We start from the raw sequence: 6,000 nt of genomic DNA, 5'->3' as shown, positions 1-6,000 counted from the left end.
AAGGAAGGAAGGAAGGAAGGAAGGAAGGAAGGAAGGAAGGAAGGAAGAAAGGAAGAAAGAAAGGCTATTCCAAAATGCCTTGGAGTGGATGACAGAGGGAGAACGCACATGCACAGACATACAGAAGCAGTTCTCCCTGGCTCATGCTGCTACCCTGTGTGAAACGGGCTAGGCAGATCTCTGCAGAAGTGGCTTCACTTGGCTGCAAGAGATGGGGGCTGTGTGGAGCCAGTTGATGGGATACTTAACTCCAACTCATATTCATTTACTACTACATTTAACTACTTTCAAGTTGATTTTCTCTCAAAAATACCATCCATATCAACATGGCAAGGTTCTGGCTCTGATGCCTGAGGATGCTGAGTGACCCATTTTGCCTTCATCTTCCTAAGCATGTGGGTGAGCAGAGCCATAGACAGGTTAGTTGCCATAGCTCCATAACTAAATAATTACGCAGATATCCGCTGGACATGCAAATATATATATTTCTAAACAATAAAGAAGCCTCATTATTTTACTAACTCAGAAGTGAGTCCTAAGATCTTTTTCTTTCAAAATATTTAAGGTGGAGAGAAAAGAAACTCCTACATCCACATTCCATTTTGTTACTCTCAACTCAAAAGTTGGAAGTGATCAGGCTCCAGTAAATAAATTGCATGGTAAAACAAAAGAGATGGGGAGGGTCTACAGAGTCAATGAAGCTTAAAAGACATATCAACCAATAGCAACACGTGGATCTTATTTAGGTCCTTACTCAAATAAATCGTTCAAACATATGACATTTATAAAATAACTGGAAGTTTTAGCACTGACTGTGTATTTGATAATAATAAGAATTATTGTTAACCTTTTGGATGTGCTAATGGTAATGTGATTGCTTTTCTTTAAACATACATGATAAAATATTTACAAGAGAAATGATATTTTGGATTTGCTTCAAAGTGATGTGGTAGGAGGAAGTGGATAGAGGTATTAAAGAAATAAGATTGGCCATGAATTGCTAATTGTTGAAACTGGTAATAGTTGTATAGTGGTTCATTATACTGCTATACTACATTACTAAGTCCTATTTACTGCTTATTTTTCTTTATATGTTTAATGATAAAAAAAGGAAATAGATTCAGGGCACTTGAGTGGCTCCATTAGTTAAGTGTGTGACTGCTGATTTTGGCTCAGGTCATGAAATCAGGGTTGTGAGATCAAGCCCTGTGTGGGGTTCCACACTGGGCATGGAGCCTGCCTGGGTCTCTCTCTCTCTCCCTCTCCCTCTGCCCATCCCCCTGCCTCTTCCTTCTCAAATAAATAAATAAAATTGATTCATTTTTAAAGGAGCAAGAAAAAAATATTTTAAAAGGAAATGATTGAGGATGAAGAGAGAATGGCTTTTTCTCTCTCCGATCTAAAAATGGCACAAATTAGCTGCTGTCCCCACGGCATTCAGAGAAGCACCTGGATTAAGGACAATAGCAGGGAGAACGCTGAGCAGCTTTGTAGCATGTGAGATATTCTGACTTCCACTACAGCAACTTGGGGCCATACCAAATTCACCCCCATCCTCCTCCATTAGATTATAATCTCCGTGACAATGACTGGGTTTTGCTTATCGCCCTGCCTTCCAGAGAGCCAGACATAGCATCTGGGACACAATAAACATGTGAGAAACACTTGTTGAAACTACTGAGGCAGTGTTTATACCTCTAATATTAACATTTTCATGATTATGGATAGCAACAAAATTTTTTAAAAACTTCTGAGAACTGGGTGATTTGGACAGGCAGATCAACACACAGCGTAAGTCGCTGCTTCCGAAAATATGAGTACCACCATGGTATGTATGCAGAGGGATTTCATATAGCTCACAGACAGCTTTTCCTTAGGAGTTAGGTATTTACTTTTAATATTTACTAAGATGAAAGTAATTGGTGTTTACATAGATGCGATAGGTTAGAAAGAGGCCACAATGGTTTGTATTTTAAATAAAATAGGTAAATATTTGTACTACTGGTAAAGAGCTGTGGCAAAAATGTTTGAGGGTACTATTCATATGGATTTAGATGGCAGAATCCCAAAGAATAGCTACCTGTTTATTCCTCATACTGCCCCACTGGGTAGCCAAGTGTTTTAGGATATGGGCTCTGGAACAAGATTGCCTGTGTTCTAATACTGACTTTGCCACTGACTAGCTGTGTGACCTTGGGCAAGTTACTTAACTACTCTGTGTCCCAGTATCCTCATCATGAAATGGGGATAATGATAGTGCCTATCTCCATGGGTTATTGTGTGGATTAACTGTAAGACATTTAGAAGAAAAAGAAGGAGAGAGAGATACTACCATATCATCCACCAGAATGGCTAAAACTTAAAAGACTGATAATACCAAGTGTTACCACAAAAGTGGAGTGGCTAGAATTCTCATATTTTGCTGGTGAGAGTGTAAATAGGCTCAACCACTTGGAAAACTATTTGGTCATATCTACTAGAGTTAAACACGTTCCTACTCTAGGACCTTGAAACTCTGCACTGGGTTTATATCCAAGAGGACTAAGTATGTATGTCCGCAAAAGTCACGTATAAAAATGTTTCCAGTACTTACACTGTATTAGCCCCAAACTGGAAACAACTCAAAAAGTCCATCAGCGGGGGAAGGACTAAATAAATTGTGGTAAATTAATAAAATGAAATAGTACACAGCAATAAAAATAAAGAATTACTAATATGTGCAACAACATTGGTAAATCTTACAAGCATTTTATTGAGCAAAAGAAGATAGACATGAAAGAATAAATAATGTATGATTCCATTTATATGAAGTATGAGAACAGACATAACTAATTGATCATGATGGACATAACCTCTGAGAGCAGTAACCTCTTGGGTGGGGAATTGACTTGAAAAGGGCACTAGGGAAGCTTCCGGAGTGTTTGGAAATATTGTATACACATATAAAGATCCGTTGAGCTGTGCATTTAAGATTAAAGCACTTTACACATTTTACTGTGTTCTTTATACATTGATCAAAAGCAAATTTGGAAGGAAAAAGTATTTAGAATAATGTCAAGTACATAATAAGTACTCTGGAAGTGTTTGCTATTATTATTTACTCTTATCTTCTAGTTCTCTATCCATTGTAAAGAATCTATAAGCACTTCTCGGGAGCCCAAATGTGCTAGGATGGTACAAAAGTTATCAAAAACAGTGCCTATCCTAACACATGGACAAATTATTTGAGGAGACTTATTAACCAGTTCTAGTCACTACTCTGGAAGCTTCACCGTGGCTTAGCAATGAAGCATGCAGCCTTTGAAGTCAGAAAAACCTGTTGCTTCTGCCCTTACCAGCCTTGGTAATGTTACTCAACATAGCGGAGTCTCTGTTTCTTGATCTTTAACACACAGCTGATGATAGAAGCTGCTTCATAAGACATTGTGGGACGCTTACAAAAAATTTCACTACTATTACTCTTACTAGATTGATTTAATTTTATTTTTTGGAGAAAAACAATCAGGGCCAAAGCTAAATATCTTAGAGGCATTAATTACAATTGAGTTAGCTATGCTCCCAGGTTCACCTTTGTCTGAGTCATTTCAGAATGTTTATGTAGACATCACCCCAAAAAAGCCAAATGATCTTTCAGGATCACAGGGGAGTATCAACTCCAATTTATTTTCAGACGTGCTTGTGAAAACCTTTCAATACAGCAGTCAATTACAATTTTATTTTTAAGTATTATCCCTATTACCAGCAGAGAAACCAAGGCATCCCTAGCTGTCTCTTGATTTGTCTTGCATTTGTCTCTTGATTACTGACAGATTTTCCAGTGACCTAAAAACAAAGATGAAAACAAAACAAAAAACAACAGAAAAACGCATAGGCTTCCCTGCACATATGAGTGTATATTGCACCAGAATTCGTACATGTATCTTTCTCAACCTTGCCACACTGCCTAAGCCTCCTCCCTCTTTGTATGGACGGCATGCTGTGCATATATACTTTCATCACTGCATACATTGCATGGTAGCCCCTTTATCCATTTACCTGACTGCCATCCCCTCTAGACCACAAAGCTACTAAAAAGCAAAAGCTATGTTTGCTCATCTCGTACCCACCAGAGCTGTGCATGGTGTCTGGTACAAAGTAGATACTAAACAATTTTGTGTTGACCTAAATGTCTAGAATGATCCAAGCTACCGCTAGCCTAAATGGCAGCTTATTAAAAATCAAAGATACCCCTTTCCCCCAGCACAAGCAGTCACTCACCAGGACACACAGCTTAGCAAGCTGAGAATGGACTGGATTTCAGCCTTCCTCCTTCCCTCTCAAACCCAGTCCCCTGTGTAGTAAACAACCCACCCAAACATAAGTGGATGACCAAGAGAACATTATGACCTTGTAGAGCAAAACAACACAGAATGCCCATGGCCTCACTGTGCATCACTGTCTCCCTCAGGATTACCAGCAGTCCCTTCTATGAACTTAATCTGGATGTCTTTGTCACTTCTAGATGAGATTACTGTACTCAAAGGGTGCCCAACTATTATAGGAGCGTGACCAGGGTACAGAAGTGGCTGCCCAGACTCTCCTTCAATAGGAGAACCAGTGGCACCCATCTGCCGTAACTCCCATACCTGATGAGTCAATGCAATTAACTCAAGGTTGGACTGAAAGTCTATAAATGATACCAGTAATTCAGGGACCAGGGACCAGAGTAAATATCTCTCCTGATTCTGACCCTCCAATGGTATTTGGGTCCAGCCTGCTCTTCTAATTCTATCTCCCAGTGAGTCCATAGTAAGAGTTCTAAATTCAGGCCCAGAAACCATCCCAACTGCTCTCCCTGAGGGGGGATATTCTCTCTGGAATCTTCAAAGTACAAAAGTCTTTCTACATGAGCTATTGGCTTGGGTTTTTCCTCTTGGTTTTTTTTTTTTTTTTTTTTCCCTCTCTCCCTGTAGTTGTGTTTATGAAAGCAAATGGCTACATTCAGCAATGGACCCAACTCCAGTTTAATTTCTATTTAAACTTTGTAAGTGCACCCCAGACACTGCACTGAGATCGGCATTCCAGAATCTAAATAGAGCAAGTGATAGATGGCAGAAGCTAGCAAATCCTCCTCTTAACTCCTCAGCTTGGTAATTCCCCACAGAACACCGACAGGCTCACCTCACGTTGCCACAGAAATTTAATAGCTAAGAGCCACGGTGAGGCCTTGTCTTACACAATTTAATTACACTCACAAAATAGACAACAGTGCATTTACTGGCCCACCATTAAATATTATCATAAGTAATTTAAACTCAACTTCACTTGTCCAAATATTGGACAAAACACATTCTGTCATCCCAAAGCTTTAATGTTCCCTCCATAACTGTGAATCATCGACAAATCCTCAGCAATTTATTCTGCTTTCCAACTGGAGGCATATCTTAAAGGAAGAAAAGTCAGAATGTGCAACACTTCTGATAGTAAACTTGTCCACCTGCTATCCAACATAAATTAAGGAGCCATACTTTAGTGATTCAATTACACCACTGAGTAATTGAAAATACGCAATTACAAGGAGTTGAGGTTCTTAGGAGAAATATAATGTCTGCATTCCAGATTCCCTAGTATTTGATTTATAATTGGAATATTGGCATAATATTCTACATTTAAGAGGAATTGCTCCCTTCTGGATAGTTCTAGAATCTGAATATTTAGGGCTACAAAGACCCTTAGAGCTCCTCTTGTTTAACCCCTTGTTTTATGTCGAAGGAAACGGAAGGCTCAAAGACTAGTCAGCTTATAAATTGTAAAAGGAGGCCCCAAAAAGAAGTTTTCTAACTCCGATTCAGAAAGTCTAGCATCGTGGCCAAAGTCACAATCTCTGGAGTTGGACAAAATTCAATCTTGATGACATACAAGCCATTTAATTTTTCTATGCCTTTCTTCAGAAAGACGGTAACTCTAGAACAACTAGAGACTAATATCTAGTTAAATAAAGATGTCTGCTTCTTCCTCTGT

At 39.0% G+C, this 6,000-nt stretch overlaps 1 protein-coding gene across 2 annotated transcripts in view; it reads right to left on the bottom strand.

The window, feature by feature from the left end:
- PPARGC1A (PPARG coactivator 1 alpha) overlaps positions 1 to 6,000 on the bottom strand; it is a 297,681-nt gene that overhangs the window by 237,844 nt on the left and 53,837 nt on the right. The window lies entirely within an intron of this gene.

This window comes from Neomonachus schauinslandi, chromosome 2 (assembly GCF_002201575.2).
Source record: "Neomonachus schauinslandi chromosome 2, ASM220157v2, whole genome shotgun sequence".
In the NCBI taxonomy this organism is placed as follows: Eukaryota; Metazoa; Chordata; class Mammalia; order Carnivora; family Phocidae; genus Neomonachus; species Neomonachus schauinslandi.
The sequence above is the reverse complement of the archived record's forward strand: the minus strand, read 5'-3'. Positions and strand labels throughout refer to the sequence as shown.